A 26,046-nucleotide genomic window follows, 5' to 3' on the forward strand; every position below is an offset into this window, starting at 1 on the left:
TCCCTTCTTCATGAAGACAAATTAGCAAGTCATGTGACTTAGGACATAGACAACCAAATACAAGCCACTAATTTGAATGCATATCAATCATGAAAGATCAATGGGAAAAGACAACCCATATCTAAGCTATAAATGCAACATGTAAGTATAGACCGCTTACAACACTACACAACTTATAGACCCAACAAGTCATCATACATATCCAAACCAAACACTGATTATCATATCATCATGAGAACAATCTAAAATATGAACTAAGAATATAATGACATTAAATCCAAATCTCCAAACATATAATGTCATAAACTCACAATGTTACCATAGTCAACATATACTATAAACTATTTAGATTAATATATTACCAAGTAAAACATGCCAAACCTACACCAAATCTAAACCAATGTGTAAAGCTCTCGAAGACCTTTATGTTGACTACTCTAAGTCCAAAATCCAACTCTGTATGCCCAAGTTATGCCCTAATTTGTGCTCAAAATAAACAACATCTAGTTTTTGGGCTCTTGAAACCTAACAAAATATCAAAAGCATAGAACCAAACCTACACCAAGCTATAGTGCTCTGAATTAGCTTTCCAATGCTTATAAGAAGTTTGAAATCAGATAACTGGAGAGAAAGTTATGGTCATTTTATTAAGATAGTCTTTTTACCATTTTCACTACGATTTTTTTTTTGGTGACAAAAATTCCAACAGGATTAAATTTGAAAGCCATCACAGGATGAAAGTAAAAAAAACTCTTTCATTTCCTTTGAACATGGCCAAACTAGATCATATTATATATCAAAATTTGTGAAAACATCAACCCAGATTCAATGGTGAGGTTTGTTTTTGCCTAAGAGGTCATCTCTGGAAGCTCCCCCTAAAACCCTCATTTAAATGAAACATCTAAAAAAACTCTTTTTTCCAACAATTTCATATACCCAAAATCTACCAATTTCTCATCATAATAGCACTCCCAAAACCCTCAAATATGCAATAAATAACTCATATATCTTGCCCTTTCTAGGGTTACAATAATAAAACCATAACTTCAATACCACTTGTAAGGAAACTTGCAAAAAAGGTATATAATTGTTTCCACATAACCTATAATAGATATAAAACAAATACAGAATTAAAATCCACATGCAAGAGAATAGACAACATACCCAAAAATTGTGACACAAGGTATACCTTGGGAAACCCTCATTAAGGAAAAAAACCCAACCTCCAAAAGCATCCATCACCATGTCTTATTCAGCAAAAATACCATTGTAATACAACCATGGAAGCCTTCAAAACCATAGCCACAATCAAGCAATCCATGTGAACAAACATGAATCCACACATCCCATGTCATGCTTCCAACATTCACAAATGCTCCCTTGGCTAACCTATCAAGCCTTTTCCCGCTTGACTCTTGCCTTTTTTTCCTTTTGTATTGTCACACCAATAACTACCCTTGTGGCCACTTGTATAGTAGCAAGTCCCACAAAACCACCAAGTGGTATTACATAAACCATGTGCTACCTAACCCATTGAACCCATATTTAATATTAGAAATTTAATTCTTTTCTCCAATATTAAATAATTACATCAAATATTATCACAATGCTAAAATACAACTTGTCAAGTATATCCCATGGGAATCTTTCCATGTATGTCTATCTAGATGCAACATTACATAATAAAATAAAATAATACAATATAACAATATTATGAAATGTGTGCAACACTCATTATCTCACTAGAATAATACTTAGGGAAAATGAAAGTAGAAAAGATACATACAAGAAAGAACCAAGAAAATCATACCTCAAAGCAAAGCTTGAGGTGTATCCCATTCACATGGATTGGCAGAATGTCCCCCTCCATATTTGATAGTTGATAGGCATTGTGTTCTTTGCATTCTGAAATCATGAAAGGCTCAGCCCACATGCAATCAAACTTGTTATGGTGGCCCAGTCTACTTTTTAAAACATCCTAGCATAGAACTAGATCTCCTTCTTTAAAAAATATAAGCTTGGATTTCTTGTCAAACACCCTTTTGTTCTAGATCTACTAGTATTCTATTGTCTGCAATGATTTATTCCTCTTCTTCGAGCTCTAGTAACTTAGCATACCTCAGCTTCAATGGATTATCTTCTTGAAATAGCATAAGATTATTAACTAGCTCTAATGAAGGGGACTCTATAGAAATAAGCAGCTTGGCTTGTTTTTCATATGCCAAAACATAAGGTGAATTGCCAAGAATCTGTTTGGGAGTGATTCTATCAAGCCATAAGGTTGATCTCAACTTGGAATGCCAATCATGTTTGTTGTCTACTAAAGTCCTTTTCAAAATCCTCAGCAAGTTCTTATTTGTACTCTATGTTAGACCATTGCCTTCAGGGTAATTGTTTGATGAAGTATTGAGATAAACTCCATTTTTTAAGGCCCATTTAGTTATTCTTGTTCCCATAAATGTCATGGCATTTCAAATATAATGGAGTTAGGAACTCTGAATCTACAAAGAAAATTATCATAGAAACTCAAAAAAAAAGTTTCATTGGCCTCCTTCAAAGCTATTGCTTCTATCCAACACGTAAAATAGTTTGTGGCAATTAGAATCCATTTGTGGCCAGCACTAGAATTTGGATTTATAGGACCTATAAAATAAATACCCCACTTCATGAATGGTTTGTCAATTAGAATAGGATGTAGGGGTAAGACAACCAACCTTCCTTTTCTAGAAAATAATGCACATTATTTTCATTTTCTTGCCTAGGCATGAACATCCTTAAATACTTTGGACCAATAATATCCATCCCTTGTGATCTTATAGGTTATTGTCTTTGGAGAAAAGTGATTTCCTTCATCATGGAATTGCTTCAACAACTCACTGGTATGGTTTTTGTCAATGCACCTGAGGAGGACTCCATTCATATCTTTCCTAAACAAAAGACCATCCACTAATATGTAAGGTACATATTACAATTTGAAATACCTTCACTTGGCTCTGTCAAGTAATGGAGGATATTCTCCATCTTGTAAGAAATAAACCATATCTTCTAGCCAAATTTCTGATTGATCTTGTTGGGGAATATCTTGATTATCTAGGACAATTTGTGCTATATCATCTGTAGTTTGAGTCTTATCATTAGCTAATTTCTCACATAAGCCCTTCCCTCTAACAAGCTTGGTCACCTAGATATCTACGTCATATTCCATAACTTGAGTTATCCAACCAACCCTTTTCTCATTGAGGTCCTTGCTTAACAAGAATTCCTTCACACTAGGATGAGCTACCATAAGATGGATCTTGCTATTAGACAACAAGGGTTTGAACTTTTTCAGGTTTTTTTACCATAGCAAGCACATGTTTTTTATTTAAACTGTATCTTTTCTCATATCCTTCTAAACCCTTACTGAAGAAAGCAATGGGTTGTTCTAAACACTGATCATTCCATTGAACTATACTGCAAAAATTGTATCCACACTACCATATGCATACAGTGTGAATTCTTTCAACAAGTTAGGATTCATCAAAGTAGAAACAACTGATAATGCTTCTTTTATTACTTCAAAACTATGTTTGGCTTCTTTTGACCAACTGAAGACAATGTTTTTCTTAAGCATTGAGGTCAATGGCTTTAGCAAGTTAGCAATATCTAGGATGAAACATTTGATAAAGTTGATTCTCCCAATGAAACTTTGTAATCCCTTTTTATGATGTGGCAAAGGCAACTCTAGTATGGTTGCAACCCTTTCAGGATCAATGGTGATGCCTTGCTCGGATACAACATATCCCAATAGTTTTCCTTTATGGATAGAAAACACACATTTCTTTGGATTGAGAAATATGCCAAAATCTCTACATATCTCTAAGATTTTCCTTAGATGTTCAATGTGATCTACAACATGTTTGGAGAAAACTGTGATATCATCCAAATAGATCAGCACAAATTTATTTATCAAATTATTGAAAGTCATTTTTATGGCCTTTTGAGAATTTTCCCCTACATTAAGCAAGCCAAAAGGCATGCTTTTATATGCCATGGTACCCCACTTTGTGGTGAATGCAGTTTTGAACCGGTCTTCCTCTTTCACTAAAACTTGATAATAGCCAGAATATCCATTAAGGAGTGAAAACCTCTTAGAACCTTAAACATATTAGAGCATCTATTCCATAGATGGCAAGGGCTGACTATCTTTCAATGACACTCTATTGAGGTCTTTAAAGTCAACACATAATCTCAGCTCCCCATTCTTTTTTCTGACAGGAACCAAATTTGACACCCAGCTAGTGTGTTTGATAGAAAATATTATTTTTCTCTCAATGAGTCTAAAAACCTCCTTTTTCATTAAGGGTTCTAGCTTTGGGTTGACCGGCCTTTGCTTCTTCTTTATGGGTTTGGAATTGGGTTCTAACTCAATAGTATGTTGGGCAAGGCATGGATCAAAACCCTTAAGATCTACATATCCCCAAGCAAAAATATCATTGAACTCTTGAAAAAGCTAGGTAAAAGATTGCCTTTCTTCAGCAGGAATTGCTTTCCCAAAATTTAAATTCTTCCCCTTTGCAATCTCAAGATCTTCATAGTGATGTTGTTGAACCACCAAGCTGGTTTTATTCTTCTTGACTTGGCCATCATTGTTAAAGACAGACTCTAGAGTAACCAACCCCTTGGGCAGTTTATTGAAACTCGATTGTATAATCTAATCACCATATTGTCTTTTCACTTTATGTTGATTGAAAACTAAATGCATGTCCTCTTCAAGCAGAAAATTCAAAATTTGTTCATCATTGTCAAAAACTTTCCAATTAGCATCATTGTCAGGTATAGAGGGTTTGACAATAACTTTGATATGCTTTTGTACATCTTCTTTGCTAATATCTTCAACTATATCAAATTGTGCTTCTGTAGTAGCTAATCTATCGGCATGCTGATTTAATCTTCTAGGGATAGCAACTTTGTTAAAAGCATCAAAGTCTTCAATTAGATCCCAAAATCTTTGCTTGTAGCTTTTTAATTTTTCATTTTTGGTCATGTACAACCCTCTCACCTAGTTGACAACCAACTCACTATCTCTAGATACTTATGCATTTGACACCTCTCATTCTGGCCCATTCCAATCCCTAAATCAGCCCCTCATATTTAGTTGTATTGCTTGTGCATGCAAAGCTAAAATGAAAAGTTCCATAATATTTATCCTTATACAGTGAGATCAACATTTCTCCCCCACCTAAACCATTCTTTCTCCTAGAGCCATCAAAGTATAACTCCCAAACTTCATTTTTCTACTCAACAAGATTAGTTGTATCTTTGATAAGGTTTGGAATTACTAGTCCAACTTCTTGGAAGACATAATTTCCTAGACCAGCCTCTATAATATTTTCAATGGTAACATCATTAGTCTCCTTTTTTGGGATATTTTCTATTGTCCACTCATCTAGCAAGACATTGAGGATACTATCAACTTGGTTATTTGTCTCTTGGGCAACAAGGTCTTCCTCCTGATCAAGTGCAATACAATTGGCATTGAGCACACTAGGTGTATAAGGTTCAATGTGGTCTTTTTCAAGTAACTCAAACTTTATTGTTACTTTGGTTCCATATCTGGTTCTAAATAGCATGCATGACCAATCTACAGATAAATAGCCTCCTATCTTGGTTGTAAATTCTCTAACAAGAAAAGGGAAAAATATGGAGGCAGATCTATCACAAAGATATCTTGGGGAATAGAGAAAGTGGGGCATGCATGAAGTGTTAAACTTGCATTATTTATGAGACCTAATGTATTAACACACAAACCATCTAGTTGGACTACACCTTTCTCTAAGTGCTCATAGTTTAAACCTAGCTGGTCTACTATCTCTTAGGCATAATAGAGCTTGTGGCCCCACTATCTACCATGCAATTATGAACCAAATTATTCCCTATAATTAGTGAAACATAAAATGGTGGAGGTTTTACATCCTTACCTTGGATTTGATTTCCTTTCTTGCTGCTATCTTGAATAACAGCTCTCTGATTTGTGAATATAGCCTTGTGAGGCGCATCAACAACTTGGCTTGGAATATGTGTTGCCAAGGCCTCCTTCAACAAGTTGGCTTGTCTTGGAATAGCTAGAGAATCCCACATATACATGGTAATGCTCATTCTTTTCATGCTTTCCACAACATTAAATGACATAGTAACATGCACCTTTTCTTAGAATTTAGGGACAGTAGGATGTATTGGTTGTTGTGACTATTCTTGAGTGGCGTAGGAGGATTTATTTGTTTCTCTTTCTATCCCTAAAGTGAGGATGATGTCTTAGTTGACACATCCTTACTTGTCCCTACATCACTATCTAGGGATCTTTTCTTTGATCTAGTATAGAGACCACTTCTTACTAGTTCATGAATGTAGCATCTACAAAAGGAACCTCTGGTTGTCTCTTAGCATCAACATTAGATGTAGTTTATGAATTAGAAGCATATTGAACCATTAAGGCTTGATTCATCACTCTATTGGATCATGTAGCCTAGTTATGTTGTTGATTACAAAGGTCATACCATTCATATTCTACTGCTAGGTTATTTTGAGCAAGGATCATATCTCTGGCAGTATTTGGAGGAGGAGCTGGGTTATAAGGCCTAAAAGGTCTCAGGTTATAATTTTTCCTATTAGGTGGATATTGACTTTGAAACTACTATTGGGTGGGTTGATTTGGGAACTGATTCTGAGATTGGGATGACTACCTAGCTTGAAAACCTCCTTTATTAACATTTACTAACTCATTGGTGAGGTTTTACATGAGGCTTTCCATCCTTTTTTGGCCATCTCTTAGATCTTGAAATTCTGATGAAGGGCTTGCAACTGCTACTTCTTGGCTTGGAATAGCTGGTAATAGATTAAAAGGTGGTACAACTAGGGGTAAATTAGGCTAGATATTTCGATATATGGGCATTGGAGGCCTAGGGGAAATCTTACCCCTTTGAATAAGACTATTCTTGGCTCTTATAGCAATATTATAACCTTGTGGTAATGAAATACCCCCCATAGATTGTATCATGACAAAGATATCACTGTTTAAACTGCTCAAATAATATAGGAAAGCATGGTCTTCTGAATGCCTTACCTAATTTGGTATTGTGCTCCATGTTCTTTGAAATCTATAGTTTAAATCCATCATTTGCTCATGAGGAATGTGCTTGATGGTTGTGAATTGTTCAACAAGAGATAGAAAGTCTAACTTATCTTCAAATTGAGTTGTCAAGACATCTCCAAATGTATCCAAAGAATTGATAAAACTCACAACAAGGCCTCAAAACCATTGCAAAGCCTTTCCTTTGAATGAGGATGCAAGCAGCTTCACAACAACATCTTCCTCAGTGATGTGATGTACATTGCATAATGTTGCAACATCTTTGATATGCTCAAATGCTATTGTTTGGCCTTCTCCAGTGAAGTCTAGAAAACTCTTCAAAGTAGCTAGAGGAATATCATGGTGTTGGGCAAAAAGTAGTGGACTCCCTTGGTTGAAAGGGATGAAAGAAAAATGCCTTCCCATTGGTGCTTGAAAATTTCTTCTCCTTGGAATAGCTATTTGCTTTGCAACAATGAAAGACATTGTTGGTGGGGGAGTAGATTTGGCACTTCTCATATGAACAAGGGTATCCTAGATTCTCTCAGCTATTCTACCCCTCCTTCTAACTAGGGACATTTCTTTATATTTGACACTTGCAAAACTACTTCTTTCATGCACTTTTCTCATAAATCATATGCACTAATCCTTTTCTTTCCATAGTTAGAGTCGCCAGATGCATATATTCCTTTTTTACCTTTGAACAGGTCAATTTCCCATTATACACACCAACAATAGCAATAAAATATGAAGAAAACACTGAAAACACTTTTCTCAATCCCACCAAGCATGCCAGAATTGTTATCTCTAAAAGTTGTGCCTCAACTGAAAAATACAACTCTAGGATTAAGTCACTTCGAGTAACATGGAAACACTCCTAGGCAATGAGAAGTACCAGGATTAGGAGTGAATCTCCAGGTCATAGGTTGGTTTCTTATGATATTTCACCCATTTACTTCTTTACACAAGAAAATTAAAATTGAGAGGGAAAGGGATAGAAGGACTGCTTGAAAGTAAATGGTGAAAAGTAAACTAAGGTGATACACCAAAAATTAAGATGAAAGTGTTGCTAGCCTAACATGATGAAACACTTTTGAATAGTTAAGATGAGCACAATATTGACCTCATAATATTCATACATAAATATTTCACAAGGATATTTTTTAGACAAGCTGTTAAAGGGAATAATAACATTCACAATTCCACAAAACTTTAAAGAAAAACATCACGACTTGCAACCTATATGGATACTCCAAACCTGACTTATAGACAAAGACTAAGACATAGAACTCGGGGATTAAAGACCAATCACAAAATTTATATCAGATTAGTGCTTTAAACAAAATAAAATGAGACAACCAGAAGGGCTTTTGAATTGTTCCTTTATTTAAACTTCAAAGGTAGTTCCACAACATTCATCCAGACTGACTATAAAGTAAAGTAATCTATAGAGAAAGCATGAAGGATTCTTAAAGAAATCTCAACAACACTATTTTTCATAAAAGATTCAAAATTCCAGCCCCTTATCCACATCTTGGAAATCCTTATATAGAGAAGGATTGCAACAAGCTTCAAATGTGAGGGCACATGTCAAAAGATTATTGGAAGAATTAGAGATATTTCAAAAAGTTACATCTACCTTCTCATTCTACATTCTCTGCATTCGAGTAAACCTAGGAAGATGGTCATGAAGTTTGCCAGGTGGTACTTGCTACAAGAGGACCTTTAACTAGTTTTTCCTTTTGTTGCATTTAATTATCAAATGCTTCAACTGCCTCGGCCAGAGTAGTCTTAACATCTACAACTACCTTTAAAGAATTTACATCTTTCTTGGTGATTGTTCCATGAAATTAATTCTATCTAATTTCTACCATACCCTTTTTCTAACTAAAAATTAGATCTCCATTAAAACTATGTTTCTTGAGTCACCAACTCATTCCTCTATTCGATCTTGACCTACATCCTGCTCTATTTTTTCCTTTATATCAATATTTTTGCCACCCTATGGTCAAAAATCAGCTCACTGCCAAGTGGGATCTATGTGTCATTATTTAATAGGCTAGACTCGCCACCTTTTATGTCCTTGAAGTTATATTTCCATGTTGACCAAGGTTGACTTGTGATGATATGATGTTATGATTTCATGATACACTGGAGAAGAAGCCCTACCACTTCTGTTGACCGTTCATCCTTCCTAGAGATGTGCCACATGTGGACTTTGATTTTCCTCCCTATTCTCTGGCTCCACCCTCTAAGTCAACTAGGACACATGTCATATTGTTGTTATGTGCTATGGCTAAAAATCTTGCAACTTCCATAAGTGACATAATGACATCCGTTGATCTATCTTCCATCTGATGGTCGAACAAAAAATAGGCATATTAGGAACTCGATGGGCCCACTAGGACACATGTTGCATCATCATTATGTCACTATGACTAAAATTATTGTAGCTTTTGATAGCAACATAATGAAATTCATTCATCTTGGCATGATTAGATGGCTAAACAAAACACCTTTTTCCTCCTTTTGTCCATATTTGCATCGAATAGAAACTTGATAGCTGGAGCCTCATTCATAACAAGAAACCTTTTGCAACTCCTTGCATGGGCTGGTCCTACCACTTGCTACATCTTAAGTTGTCATTATGTCACTATGGCTAAAAATCTTACAACTTACAATAGTGACATAACGGCATTCATTGATCCTTCTTCGATCTAATGGCCAAAAGAAAACCTTAGTTTATCATTCTTGTTAGTACCTTGACCAATCAAAACCTTTCCTTATGCCAACTCATTCTGACACCCCTTCATTTGTGGCCCATGACTAAAATAGGTCCCACAAGACATGTGTCTACTTCTTGTTATGTCACTATAAGTAATGACCTTGCAACTCCGCAAAGTGACATAACAACAACCCTTGATCTGGTGAAAGATCAAGGGTTGTCATGATTTTTGACTTCATGAAATAAGATATAACCTATAGAAGCTTGAAGATTATAATAAAAAAATTGACGTAAACATGAGACATGTGAAATCAAAGGTTAGAAAAACTTAGTGATATAGAAGATCAAACATGGTCAAATATTTTACGTATCCCTTTCATGCATGCATGGTATTTAATGAACCAATAGAAGAATGTGAAATATGGCCACCACCCTAAAGAAAAGATTGGTCAAAATTTCTACCCATTTTTGCATAGTGATAAAAAATGGTAATATTTGCATAAGCCAAGAAAATCCTTACTGCTTTAATTATGGCAATAGCTACAAATGTCTCTTCATAGTCTATGTCTTCTTGCTTTATTTCTTGCAACTTCACCTTGTTCATTCATCTTATTTTTGAAAACTCATTTAGTTCTTATAACATTCTTCTTTTTAGGTCTACAAACCAATTCTCATGTCTCATTCTTTACAATTTGATATAGTTATTCCTTCATTGTTTGAATCCAATGATCATCCTTGCATGCTTCATATGCACTCTTTGATTCAACTTGAGAAATAAAACACAATCCTTTATGAACTATGTTTCTTGTCATAAATCATTCGTCTTTGCTTCTAATAATTTTATTAGCAAGTGTTACTAGCTCAATTCTTACTTCTTTTCTAGGTTCTAATCTTGGTTCTTCTCTTTGTTCCACAATTTGAATATCATTCTACAAATCATTGTTAGTCTCAAAGAAAGTTTCAATATTTTTTATGATAGACTTGGGATTAGCTTCTTCATTATCATAATTATAATCAAGCATTATTTCTTTAACTCCAAACTTCTCATCCACTTTTACATTTGCACTATAAACAATAGTCTTAGACATCTGATTAAAACATCTATAAGTTTTTCTTTTCAATGAATAACCAAGCAACATACCTTCATCACTACTTGCATCAAACTTACCAATGTCATCATCTCTCTTGATATATGTAATGCCCCTTTTTGTAATGTGTTTTAAATCACTCCAAATTTCTAATTTAGAGTCTTATGAATAGCTTCAAGTATTCATTCTCTAATTGGAAATGTGTAGAATTTGTATTTATTTTCAATCAATTCCAATTTCTTGAACTATATATATATTGTAATGCCTCTCCCATTTGACTTCTGCAAGTCATCCTGATGGATGCAACCTTGCTGATCTTTTGTTGTGATGGATCATGATTGTGACCCTGAGTGGTCTACACCATTGAGGTGTTTGGATTTATGTTTCTTTACCAGTTGCTTTGATTATGCTTTTCACTGATCTTTGAGATTATGATGTGATTTTTGGTTCACTGAGGTTTGTGCCAGTGGTTACCAGGATCGATGTGGTATCATGAGGTTGTTCCGTGATTACCCTGAGATGTGTGCAGAGATTGCACTATGTACCATTACCATGCTACACTGGACTAGGCTCCTGTAGTAGTGGTTAGTCATGTTTATGACTGTGTTTTAAGTGCCTTTTTAATGCAGAGTAACCAATCATTATTAAATGCTTAAGTAATTAGAATGAATTGTTCTTGTTGGATTATTTGGTTATGTGTTGTGGACGTTTACCTTGTTATATTTCTGATTAGAGAGATAATTGTTACTCTTGTGATGTTTTACATTTGAGATGACCTGAGGGTAAAATGTTACTCTTTGATTCCAATATCATAGATATTAGACTACTATGTTGTTCAGTTAATCATATTGCATGATGATGCCATTTTGAGATGACAGTGTGTTTTATGGTGATATGTGGTTATCTAGTTATCTGATATTTGGACATACCTCTGATTTCACTATATGATGGATTTAATGCTATGGTTATTTACTTCATTCCTGCGTTGCTATGCTTTATGCGAACGTGAGTGATGTAAATAGATTATTTTAATATAATTAAATAAATGGTTAAATTAGGTGATTTAATGCATTTATTGCTTGGGCTATATTATTATATGCAATTGCACTTGATCGTGTTGTTTAGTGTGCAGGATTATATCCCTAGCAGTGGCACTTGGAGTTAGTGATTCAGCCGTTCATATTTTGCCAATGTCGCCTTTGTATGGTTGACATATCCTTAATTAAATGTTTAAATTAAACCTTTCGGTGATTATTAAATCTGAACTCATTTGCATTATGTGATTAGACTAGTAAGTGTGTCTGTGCATTTAGAGGTTCGCATTGTCGCGAAGTTGTTAAGGAGATTTATGTGTTTTTGGGTTTTCGGGCTTTTTAATTGATTTATTTTAATTTCTGGTAGCTTTGCCATAGATGAATTCCTATTTATAGGAATAGCCTGTTTTCGTTTGGGTCGATTCGGGGTTTAACTAGATTGGCTGGTTAAATGCCCTAATCGATTATTCACCCGAAAAGTGAATAAATATCCAAAAAAGAATTTAATTCCTCACTTCTCACTTTCAAATTGGAAAGTTGGAGAGTAAAACCCAAAATCCTCTTCATGAGGATTTACTATTTTGTTCGTTGTGGGAGCTACGGGCGTGGGATCGTCACGAGGTTGGGCTCGTTGGATCCAGCTCAGGGAAACCTTGGATTGCCGCGATTTTCAGCTACTTCTGCAAGATATTTATTTTATGGTTCAGATTCCCGTTGTGCCCTTTTGGCTGTGAGGTAGGGCTTTCCCGTTTTATTGTTTCTGCTCCGTTTCAGCTTTTGTTTTTGGTAGCCGTTTGTTTGGAGGCTGAGAACTAGTGTTCCCCTCCGTTTCTATATGCTAGTTCTACCCAGTTGGGCGGGTATGAACATTTTCCTATTTTTTGGGATGAGGGTTTGTGATTTTGCACCATTATGCTGGCCGTTTTTGCATACGGTGTCTAATTCCATTTATTTTTGGATTTTTGGGGTTTTTGAACCCAAAGGCCAAATGGGTTTTAATGTTGAAGTTTTTTCAAAATTTGAGATTTTTACCTCATTTTGCGTGCCGCCCTATTTTCTCGAGTTTTCTTGGCACATTGTGGTTCGTGGACCTAGATGATCCATTTGGATATCAGTCAGACCACTTTTGCACTTTATGTTGCATTGGGATGTGTGTTGCATCCGTACTCCCGACGTGTTCGGTTGAGTGATTTTATACCTGTTATGGTTTCTTTTGGACCTTTGCTTTTGTCTCATGAGCACTAGGATTCGTGTAGAATCCATACTCTCAGATTGAGGCCGATTGAGTAAGTTCATGACTGTTGGTCTTATTGCATCATTGGGATTCGTGTAGAATCCATACTCTCGAATTGAGGCCAGTTGAGTGATTTCATGGTGTATGATTTTATTGGCTTTGGGATTCGTGTAGAATCCGTCCTTCCCGTGTTGCTTTCAGTTGGGTGTTTTTTTTGCATTGTGTTCTCATTCCTGTCCTTGTGTTATGATCTTCGTGATGGTGGTGCGCCACACACAATTACGTGCGCGTACATTTGTTGGGTGACTTGCGAGGCCCGATCTTCCATGAATTTGTCGAAAGTTATGATCATTGGGGTTGGGATGGGAGTATGCATGCCCACGGGCATTTGTTGTAGGATGAGCATGGGTAGGGTAGGGTAGCATCTGGAGGGGGCTTCTATCTCGCAGCCTGACGATCATGGCGTCATTGGTTGGTAGAGGAAGCTTTAAATAAGTGATAACTAAATAAAATGTGTGATTGTTAATAAAACTTAAGATAAGTAAAATGTGTGAGCACCCGATTAAGTTCGAGGACACAATGTGTGAGCACCCATTTAAGTTTGAGGACACACGATCCGAGCTTGGGCTTTTTGATGCCAAGCGACTCTTCAGGATGTTAGCCCCTACATAGTAGCCTATTGAGTGTCTGACCAGGCCCTGTACTCCTTGCATTGTCTTAGGTTCTTGGTTCATCCATCATACTGTCTGGCGTGAGTGTTAGCCATGGATGTTGTGTTTTATGTGCGGTTGTGGTTGGATCATTATCTCCATCAGCATGGCAGGTGTGGACCTACGAGTACCACGTGGTTGGGAGGCGTAGCTACCTTCACCACTGCTAGGGATCGGTGTACAGAGACAATCTTTTGTCCTAGTGCGACTGTTGCTGGATGTTTTCACTTGGTACTTCGAGTTTCGGATTATGCTTTCTTGTGATTTATGCTTTCAATGGGATGCTTGTATATCATGTTTAGATGATGTTATTTTATTTGGCACATTCCCTTATTATGATGTTTAGCATATGATTAGATGATGTGATTTGCTTTAGTAGTATATTTGTTGTTTACTACTGTTTAGCATGTGATAGGTGATGTTATCTACTGTAGGATTATCTTATGCGTTATCACTAGCATGTTAGATTTTTTTATGCTGTTATTATGCATGTTTTAGTAGTGACGTCCCTATTACAACAGTACTGACGATCTGGTCGGTGGCTTGGGATGTTACGCGCGGGGGATGGCTAGGACCCACGATGGTCTTATGATGCTATTGACGGTTGGGAGGAACCGCGTACTTAGTTTGGTTGTTTTGTTCTTGAGATGTATTTATGTACATTGTGATGTTGCTTTTGTTCTCTGAAATGCTTATTTTCAGTGTGCTCTTTGCTGCCGTAGTTTAGATGGTAGACGTTCTTCTTTCTATGTTGTTCTTGCACTTGAGTGTTCATTCCTCGAGCCTTTTTGGATCCAGTACTCCCTGGTGTGGAGGTTTTTTGATCTAATTTTGGTCCTTTTTGCTTCTGGGAGTGTTTTCATGTTTCTATGGGTGACATTTGTTCAGCATGGTGCGACACTTTAAAAAGTATCACACGCCCATGCAAACTATGTCGTACGACACTGTAAAGTATCGCATGCCTTCTTGAGAAATGTTGTACGACACTGGAAGAGTGTCGCATGCCTTCTTGAGAAATGTCGTACGATGCTGAAAAGTGTCGCATGCCTTCTTGAGAAATGTCGTACGACACTAGAAGAGTGTCGCACGCCTTAAGGAGAAGTATCACCCTCCCATAGTGAAAAGTGTCGCACGATTTTTGTGAAAAACCTGCGCATGCCATCAGCGGGCACTTTTCTTCGTGATCCGATCTTTTTGAGAGTTGATCTGGATACCCTTTTGGCCGTTCTTCGAGCCTATATTGTTGCATTTTGAATTCAGGAGGTTTCTTTGAAATTCAGTTTTTGGGTTTCTATAATTAAATAATTATGAATAATTATAAATTATATTATTATGAATAATTATAAATTATATTATTATGAATAATTATAAATTATATTATTATGAATAATATAATTAAATAATTAAATCATAAGTATTTATCTATATAGTTTATTAATATTATTTCTTTTGTGAATAATTGATAATAATATATGAATTTATATTTTATCCAATTATAAGATTCTTTTTAGGAGGGGTCATGACAGTCTCACCTTCTCAAGATTGCTTGTCCTCAATCAATATCATTCATACATAAGTTCTTCCATAGATAAGAAACATATTTTCATACAAAAGGCCTAGGAGATTTTTATAAAACATACATCTTTAGTAAATGAAAACACGGAGCAGACACGATGCAGACAGATGAATGTTAGTGTAGTTTTTTTATTTTTCCTATTTTGCTAGGTTTTTCCTACACTTTCAATAATCTCACTTAGGTTAATAAAGCATGTCTTATTAGGTGAATGGTTGTGAGGTGTCACCTTCCTACATGTGAGCATCCATTAGCTATCTTGAGAAGATACTTTGCTATTTTTAGTCCGATAGATGGTTGCTCCTCATTGGTTGGTGTTGCCACCTCCTCCCTCTTCCTAGCCTATATAAGCATGTTACCCATCTCTTATTTTTGCATCCTCTTAATGCTGTTTTGCTTCCAGCATTTGCATTACTCTCTTGGAGACTAACTCTATGATGCTATTTTGATTTTGTATCATTTGCATTCATAGTTTAGATATTTATTCTTTACACTAGTTTTTTGGGTTATTAATCTTATCAGATTTTAACATGGTATCAGAGCTTTTCTATGTGCAAGAATAGATTTTAGTTTCCTTATTTGAGAGATTCGAGGAGGGCTAATAAACTTTATTGTAGTTTTTTGAAAAATGAAGTATGCTCTTCTCTTGCATCTTTGGATGATCCTGAGAATCAGAAAAGTTTTGACAAAAACGGTTTTTCTCTGGGATTTCAATCTCAAATTTGACAACCAACTTGCATATTTGGAGTTTTCAATAAGTATTGCAGGTTCCAACATGTCATTGATGGACTTAGGAAGCTGATCTAGCATTTGCATGTCATATTTTGGTTGCTGGAGTCGGTTTTTGATTTTTGGAGCAATTTTTTACTGTTAAAGGCATCTAATTTACACTACAGTAGCATCTTCTGTACATCAACAAGAAAAATGCTTTCTGGGTTTTGTTCGCAGCCCCGAAAAACCATCTGGGTATCTTTTAGAATTTTCATGTAAGCTGTATATTTTACAGAATCGAGCATGAAAAGCTACAGCCATACCCCTCTCCGTTGGCAGTCGCAGATTTGAACGCAGTTTTCAAATGTCTCATTCTTGCTCATACGGACTCCGATTTTGATGATTCTTGTTATGAACTTGGCTATTTTTTTGTGCTTTATCCACTAGTGGAGTTGTTTTTTAATTTTCATGCATGAATTCTTCAAAAATTGCATATTCTCAGCCGTGACTGTGCACAGTTCTCATTTTGGAAACTTTGAAGGATCATAACTTTCTCATAAGACCTCGTATCGAGGCGATTCTTTTTTTGAAAGTGCATGATTTTTTGAGTAGATCACAGTGGTGCTATTTATTTCTTTGATTATTGTGCCCAAGTTTCACTTCTAGCATATGCTCTTCATGAGGGTTTGTAATGCATTGAAATCAAGACCACTAAGTATTTCTTTGTAGTGGTAGTTGTAAATGCACTAAAACAAAGTGCCAAATCATATTTGTTTTTTTTTTTTTTTTGGGGGGGGGGGTTCTTTGATTAAGTAAAAAGGGGGGCATTGTCGTGGCTGGGTTCTCTTCTTTTTAGCATTTCTTCTCTACATTTCTTCATCATGGATCAAACAAATATGCCCATCCTAACTCCATACAATTACTTGAGTGGAAATCACGCATGATAATTCACTTAAAGAAAGCTAGATTAAATAGGATAGCTATGGGACTTGAAACTGAACCTACTAAAGATGAAGATAAGCCTAAGTGGTTTAACAAATGTGATGAGGCATATGGAACATTGTGTTTGTCTGTTTCTCCTGACTTGCTATTTCACATTGAGTCATTGGATACACCAAATGAAGTATGGACAAAGCTAGAGACACTATTTGGCACACAAGATTCAATGAGGGGTCATATGTTGGAAAATGAATTAATTAGTTTAAGTCCAGGAAATTTCAACACAATCCAAGATTTTTTCACCAAATTAAAATCACTAAGGCTGCAGTTAAAACAATGTGGAATTGAAAAGAAAGATGAACAACTGATTCTTAGTATTCTCTCTAAGCTAAGTTCAGAATATTCTGTGTTTGTCTCTACCTTCTATGCTACTAAGGGTGCACTTGGTACTCAATTCACCATGCCATCTTTAGATGAATTTGTTGTCAATCTCACACGAGAACAGGACAAGCTAATCCAGATGGGCACTTTTACGTCCTCTAAGTCACATGCCTTAGCAGCCAACCAAGGCACAAAAGAACAACAAGGACAAAGTAGTAACAACAATAGTAAGGACAAGAAACAAAAGAATAGCGAGGAGAAGAAGGATCAGATACCAGTTTCTTCAAAAGCAACTATTGATACACCATCTTCCAAGGGCGATAAGCCTAAGAAAGAAAAGGTCAAATGTGCCTATTGTAAAAGACCTGATCATGATGAACATAAATGTTTGCAGAAACAACTTGATCACTTGACATACATTCTTGAGAAGAATAATATCAGTGTTCCTGAGTCTATCAAACAAAGTTCTAATGAAGGGTCTAACAAAGAAAAAGAAAATAGCAAGGGGAAAGGAAAGGGCAAGGCCCTTTTTGCAGTTGCTTCCTCACCATCCACTTGGGTTCTTGATTCGGGTGCTTCACACCACATGGCTTCATCTAAGGAAGAACTTACATCCTTGGAGGTGTCTACTATGCCTTCTATTTTGATGGGTGATAACACTCTTGTTGAGGTGTGTGGGAGAGGGTCTGTTGATGTGGGGGATGGCACATTCCATGATGTTTCTTGTGTACCCTCATTGTCAACTAATCTCTTATCGGTACACCAGATCACTCACACAGGTTTAGGCAAGCGAGTTGAGTTCACTCCTGATTCAGTGGAGATACATGTGTTGCACAATGATTCTACAGTTGCAGTTGGGAGAGCAAATCATCAGTCACGACTCTATATGTTTTCTCACTTTGTTCCTAATCCTCCTTTGACTGTTTCACTCACTCACTCTAATGATGTGAGCAGATTATGGCATGAGCGGTTTGGCCATCTTAACTTCCACTACTTGCATCAGCTTAACCAGCAGAGCATGGTCACAGGGTTGCCTTCTACTTTGACATTGGAGTCACTTGGAATACATGATAGATCTTCTAATGGGTCAGATTCACTTAAGCAGTCTTCTACCTCCACTTCTGATGTAGAGAGTGATTCAGAGGACTCACCTCCTTCCTCTCTTAGTCATCATTTACAGGTTGATGATTCTACTCTAGATTCTCCATTTCTAGTCCACTTTGGCATAGACAGACCTTGCAGTTTGCAGGTGATTGGGTTGGGGATCCATCAGACACCAAGCAGACTCATTCACAATTCCAGGATGCTCTACATATTTTCATTGCTACTACCTCAAATCCACAGTCCTTTCATGAGGCTTTTGGTATTTCTGAGTGGGATATAGCTATGCAGGAAGAGTATAGTTCCTTGATGAGGAACCACACTTGGGATCTTGTCCCTTTTCCTAAGGGAAGAAAACTTGTTCGATGTAAGTGGATCTACCGGACAAAATTTGCAAGCTTTGTTGGTGGTGTGGGATGCTTCATCTTTTGGGAGGGCCTCTTCCTCTCACTTGGAGTCCTAATTTTCTTTGGGGAGTCTCTTTGCTCTCTCTTTTGGGGAAATTTTATGTACATGGGTACCTCATCAAGCTTGACTTGTCGGGACCCATTTCTACATCCACCTAAGCTTCGCTTATGGGGGGGTGTTAGTGTAGTTTTTTATTTTTCCTATTTTGCTAGGTTTTCCCTACACTTTCAATAATCTCACTTAGGTTAATAAAGCATGTCTTATTATTTGAATGGTTGTGAGGTGTCACCTTCCTACATGTGAGCATCCATTAGCTATCTTGGGAAGATACTTTGCTATCTTTAGTCTGATAGATGGTTGCTCCTCATTGGTTGGTGTTGCCACCTCCTCCCTCTTCCTAGCCTATATAAGCATGCTACCCATCTCTTGTTTTTGCATCCTCTTAATGCTATTTTGCTTCCAGCATTTGCATTACTCACCCGGAGACTAACTCTATGATGCTATTTTGATTTTGTATCATTTGCATTCATAGTTTAGATATTTATTCTTTGCACTAGTTTTTTGGATTATTAATCTTATCAGATTCTAACAATGAAGACACAAAGAAAACATGATGCAAACACATCATACATTCTTTATAAATTTTCACAATGAAGTAGAGTAAAGGGAATGATTTATAAAATATAGTTCCCTAGTACACCTTTTGATTATGGATCCTGCACACACAAATAGTTATTAGCACGTACATGTATATAATGGCTTCAAAGAAAAGATTAGTCATGATAAATTAGTTCTAAACCAATTTCCTACCAAGCGCAAGAGTGAAACTTTGGCGCTCTTGGCCTTGATGGAAGCCTCTGACATTCATCAAGGTGGTCTACTTGGTAGATTCTTAACTGAATTAAGTTGACATGATGTCAAATCTTAACTAACCAATCTAAGCCCAGGAGCAAAACTTTGGCCCTCCTGGTCTTGATGGTAGTCTTTGACATCCATCAAGGTGTTCTACTTAGATGGTAATCTTATTCTTCCTACCTAAGCCCAAGAGCGAAACTTTGGCCCTCTTGGCCTTGATGGCAACCTTTGACATCCATCGAGGTGGTCAACTTAAGAGGTAATCTTATTCTTCTTAAATATCCTACCTGAGCCCAAGAGTGAAACTTTGGCCCTCTTGGCCTTGATGGCAGCCTTTGACATCCATCAAGGTGGTCTACTTAGGAGGTAATTTGATTCACTAATTATTATAATTCTTTTTATTACATACATATATGTATTCTACTAAAATTGTAGCTCATCTAGTTCTTGTTGGTCCTTTACATTTTCATTACATTTTTTATAATATTTAGGTCTCTTATTTACTTTGTCCTTTGCTTCCTCATCAAGTGTAGCGTCCATTTTTTGAACTTGGCTTCTCTTCCCACATGTGTGTCCTAGTTCCCAACTTTCCTTGCAATGAAAGCATAATTTTTTTCTTTTTAGTTCGTCACAATAGCTCTTGAGCTCTCTTCTGCATTTATGGCCATATTCCTATGGTTCCTTGCAATGGTGACATAACTCATCCTTCTAGAAGTCCTTGCAGTGATTTCTTCCCTTTTCATAATGTCTGGAATGTGTGCTAGGTGCATGGTTCTTGGACCTTTCATTCATTTGGTGTGTATCAAATTTTAATGCCTTTGGAATGGCATCTTCTGGTTTTTTGGTTCACGTGCTCCGATTGCGCTCTTGATTGATTCCTTCAATCCATCTATAAATAAATAGGTGAGTCTCCTTTGTGATATTTCAGGTACCATGGCTGATAACCTTTCAAATTCCCTAGCAAATTCCATCACTGATCCCTCTTGTCTAAGTTGGGTTAATCTTTTGAAGTACCATTCTACATCTATTCGATCAAATTGCCTTATGAGTTTTTGGGTAAATTCATCATAACTCTTTATTTGTTTATGTCCCTGATTGTTAAGGCCATGTTGCCACCAGTCTTGTGCTATTGCTCTTAAATGAAGGACAGCAAATTGGATAGCACTTTTTTTTATCATAGGATATAAGGAAAGATATGTATCCAACATTTGTACCCATAAGTGTGATGTAGTTCTTTCTGTTCTATCAAATTTTGGAAGACTCACTTTATTTATCTCCTCCCTTAGTCCTTTCTCTTGGTGTATTTGTCTCTTTCTACTAGATAGTGACTTTACCCAAGCATCACAATAATCTTTAAATGGTATCTCCCTTCTAAGTTAAGGATCAATTCTTGAGTCTCATTTATAATTTCATTTATATTATTTACTTCATTTACCTCATTCTCATCTTCTTGTTCATCTCCAAGTAGGAAGGGGGGTCTTGTGGATCTATGCTCTGATTCTGGTATATGCAATTGATTATTATCATCTTCAGATTGGTGAGAATTTATATCTCTCCCATTTTTGTTTATATTATGAAGGGCTTCTAAGAGGAGTCGATTTGTTTCACTTTGCTCGGTTATAGCTCGAGCATTTCTTTCAGTTGGTTCCATAAATGCTTGAGTAGTTCAGTTCGTCTATTCTATGAAAACTTTTAATTCCTTACTTAGTTGATTGTTCATTTTGGTGGATTTTTTCCTTACTTCCCTTTCTACTGCTCTCTGATCTCGTTGGTATTTTTGCATTAAGTATTTTCCCATAGGCTGGCAAGAAAGATGCTCTGATACCACTTGTAATGTCCTATTTTGAAATGTGTTTTAAATCACTCCAAATTTCCAATTTAGAGTCTTATGAATAGCTTCAAGTATTTGTTCTCTAATTGGAAATGTGTAGAATTTGTATTTATTTTCAATCAATTCCAATTTCTTGAACTATATATATATAATAATGATTTTGCAATATATATATATATATATATATATATATATATATATATATATATATATATATATATATATTTTATATAAGATAAGATATGTTTGAAATTAGGGATCTATCCTAATAACATATTAAGCTATTCTCCTCCCCTACTTATAGCTTCATGCCTCTTTATATCTTGGTGAGTCAATTTACAAATTTATGGTGATTAATTTCCTCCTACCCATGATACTCCTTATTACTTTAGGCTTTTACCACTAAAATTCATTTAACACTTCATTTGTGTTGTTCCTCCAAAAAGGTGATGATATGCGTGGTGCTCATCGATTTCAGCTTAAGAGAATGTATCAGTCCTTATTCACTTACAACCGAGTATATCCAAGTTTGGCACTCTTCATACCCCCTTATTTGGAATATGCTTCAGCCAACGTGGTCTGGTGATGTCCTTCCCCCTAACACGACTTTCTCCACTGTCCTTGTCCATGTCAACACTTGCGAGTGGAATGTTTAATGTTGTTGTTCTTCATAATAACCATGACTTGATCTGTATACTTTCCATACTTGTCTTCACCAATGGGATGCCGACCCTTGTTTCTTGCTTTATTTGCCGATCCTGATTCTCTCTATGTCTTCTACGTTAATTATCCAATGATAATCTCTGTCCTTGCCTTTATAAATACACATTGACCCGTCTTGGAGGGGCGCAAGTGAAATGACATGATTGCATTTGCTTATTATCCCCTGCTATGTATTATGAAGGATCGTGTATCGAATATGTGTAAATATAATTTATAAGAGTTATATTGAAAAGTATTGGTAGTTTAAATAATTGATATATTTTATAAAATATTTGATATATAATTATAAGGGAGAAATGATCAATAATAAATGATATTAGTTTCAAGATTAAATATGTATATATATTACATAATTAATGTTTATATTTATATTATTATGAATAATATAAATAATTAAATAGAATTATTATTATCAATAATTATAAATTATATTATTATGAATAATATAAATAAATCATAAGTATTTATCTATATAGTTTATTAATATTATTTTCTTATTGAATAATTGATAATAATATATGAATTTATATTTTATCAAATTATAAGATTCTTTTTAGGAGGGGTCATGACAATATACCATTTACTTCCAAAGATTCTGAAATATTTCACTGATGGTGCATGTCCAAACCTAAATTCATAAGATGTCTTGTTTGTACATTTCTGATCTGCACTCGGTTCATCGTATACATTGTTGTATTGATTTCTCCTCTCCAAAATGTCATTGAAACATCATTCTCAAACATCATAGCTCTAGCTACCTTTGTTACATACCTATTGTTGAAGTTGATGAACGATCAATCCCACAGCTCCCAAGGTGTGGGCTAAAATGAGCACGTGCCTCCTTGTTTGCAACTTCTACATGCTTTAGTGGTGTTCTTCATGATCATCTTTTATTCTTTCCTTCTAGAACATTCCCTAGTTTGGAGGCTTCTTCAACCCTTCACTAGTTTCTTTTGGCATTATTTCCATCTCTTTTTGCAGTAGGGTTTTTCCCATGTAGTTTTGATGTAGGAGCATCCAAAGGTATAAGGGCAATCCTGTGTCACCCAAAAAATATACTTAGACTTAGTTTTTGTTTCATGTGTTTTCATTTTTGGATACCCATTTGGGTCAAATAAAGGTTCCAACTCTCACAGTTCCACTATCAGTGTTCGTGTAAATCTCAAAAAAATAGGAGTATGTAATTGAGCCATCATTTTGGTGAACTAGGAGGTATAAATTGGCTAGATGAATGTAATTGTAATTTAGAGCATTCCAGAAAAAGAATCAGGTCAAAAGGCCCCACGGTTTGAGAGTTATTGCAATTTTTCGAGTTGTGGAGACCTCCTAAGAATGCTTCAAAGATAGGTTAGGGGCATTAAATGACCTCAAAAAGGGCCAAAAAATGGGGGATGAGCAAATCTGGTCCATAGGGCTATAGAGCGCTTTGAGAGCTTTCCAAAAATGTAAACGGTTCGTCAATCAGAGCTATGGTTCAAAAGTTATGCCTCCGGAAAGTTCGGTGACCGTTTCTGGATTCTTCTAGATTTGCGCTGACTTCTAACATAGCTTCTGGAACCTTCTATTTGGTCGGTGAATGCCTACTAGCACTTTCTAGAATGTACTCCTAGTACTTAACCCTCCAGGGTCTATTTAAGGAGATTTTCTGGCATTGTAAAAGGCAGTTCGGAGTGGAGTTTGAGAGGAGGTACTGAAAGGAGAAATGATCTCCACACTTATGCTATTGTAAGCCCTTAGGGCATGTTTTGAAGTTTATTGTCTTTGTACTAAATGTACTAGCTTATTTTTCAGTTAATACAATTTCCCTTTTCTGTTGTTTCCATTCTGTTCTTGGGTTGTGTTCCCATCAAGTGGTATCAGAGCTGATTTTCTTGAGTGTGTAGACAGAGCGCCGACTGTGAGGTAGTTTGCACCAAGACTGTGTGGTTGTGGGTTCGAGTTAGAAGATGCCTCCATGAAGAGAGCATAGTGGAAGGGCTAGAGCTATTAATCCTGAGGAGGTTAGAGCCCTCCAAAGGCAGGTACAGGCATTGCAAGAGGAGCTCCATAGAGGAGCAAATGTTGTCGCAGGTGACAACAGTGAGGATGACAATGAAGAAGAAGAAATGGGACCAGAAGGGGAATTTGACGGGGAAGTTTTGAATCATGCAGAGGAAAGGCTTTTTAGGACCATTACTAAGTTTGGGAAAAGAACTACAATTGAAGTGGGTGTATTTTTAGGAAATCTAAAACCAGATGAGTTGATCGATTGGATCAATGAACTGGAAGAATACTTTGAGTATGAGGATATCAGGGACCCAGATAAGGTTAAGTTTGCAAAGGCCAAACTGAAAGGCCATGCAAAAATTTGGTGGCAAGAGGTTCAATTGGAAAGAAACAGAAGAGGAAAGGAGAAGATCACAAGATGGGATCGCATGGTGGACAAATTGAAGAAGTAGTTCATTCTTGTGGACTACGAGCTTGATTTGTTTAAGAAGATGCATGGGTTAAAGCAAGCAGGAAGATCAGTCCAAGAATATACAGAGGAATTTTACCGACTCTTGATTAGAGCGGGGCATGCAGAAGCAAATAAGGAGAAGGTTGCTCGTTATATCAGTGGGTTGCGACCTAGCATCCAGGAGGAATTAAGTTTGGTAAGAATGACCAGCGTTGAAGAGGCATACTAGTTTGCCCTACGAGTTGAAGAGAAGCTGAATAAAAGGTTTGAAGGAAGACAAAGAGGGCGCAATCAAGGAGGAAGGGGAAGTGGTAGATCATTTGGAGGACGCAATAAAACCCAAAAGAAAAATGAAGATGTGGGTACTAGCAAGAACTAGAGGAATGAGGGGTTTCAACCGCTCCCATGATCAAGACTTCAAAAATCAGAGAGGAAGAGGTAGAGGATGTGGACAAGGAAGAGGAGGCTTTCGTAGTACCTATTTCCATTGCAATGAATAAGTTCATCGTGCCTTTGAATGCCCTCAATGACAAGGAAGGATAGATAGGAGAGCTAAGGGCCAAGCTAGGGTTGCTCATGTGGATGAGGATGCATAATCATCACATTTAGAGGATGCAGAAAGAGGAGAGACCTTGGTAAATGAAAGAGTCCTACTAAGTGGTGAGATTGAACTAGGACAATGGAGGAGTTTGTTCCGTACAAGATGCAAGTGTGAGGATAAATGTTGTGACATGATCATTGATGGTGGTAGCACTGATAACTTGGTATCAGAAGAGATGGTCTCTAAGCTGAAGCTCAAGAGGGAGAAACATCCCCAGCCCTATCAGATTACTTGGGTAAAAGATGATCATAAGGTCTTGGTAAGTGAACAATGTTTAGTGAAATTCAAAATTGGGAGTTACCATGATGAAGTTCTCTGTGATGTTATTCCGATGGATGTTTGCCATCTATTATTGGGTAGACCATGGCAGTTTGATAGACATGCAGTACATGATGGGCATGCAAACACATACTCTCTGACAAAGGATGGAGTTCGCCACAAATTGAAGCCCATGAAAAAGGAATGTGAAAAGGTATGTAGCAGTGCTAGGATTTGTCTTGTTGATAGAAGGATGTTTTTAGATGGCATGAAACATCAGCATATGTGCTATGCTTTGATTCCTAGGAAAGATAGAGAAGGTAGTAGTG

This window comes from Cupressus sempervirens, chromosome 5, assembly GCF_028749045.1.
Source record: "Cupressus sempervirens isolate cs-2001-9-10 chromosome 5, ASM2874904v1, whole genome shotgun sequence".
Taxonomy (NCBI): Eukaryota; Viridiplantae; Streptophyta; class Pinopsida; order Cupressales; family Cupressaceae; genus Cupressus; species Cupressus sempervirens.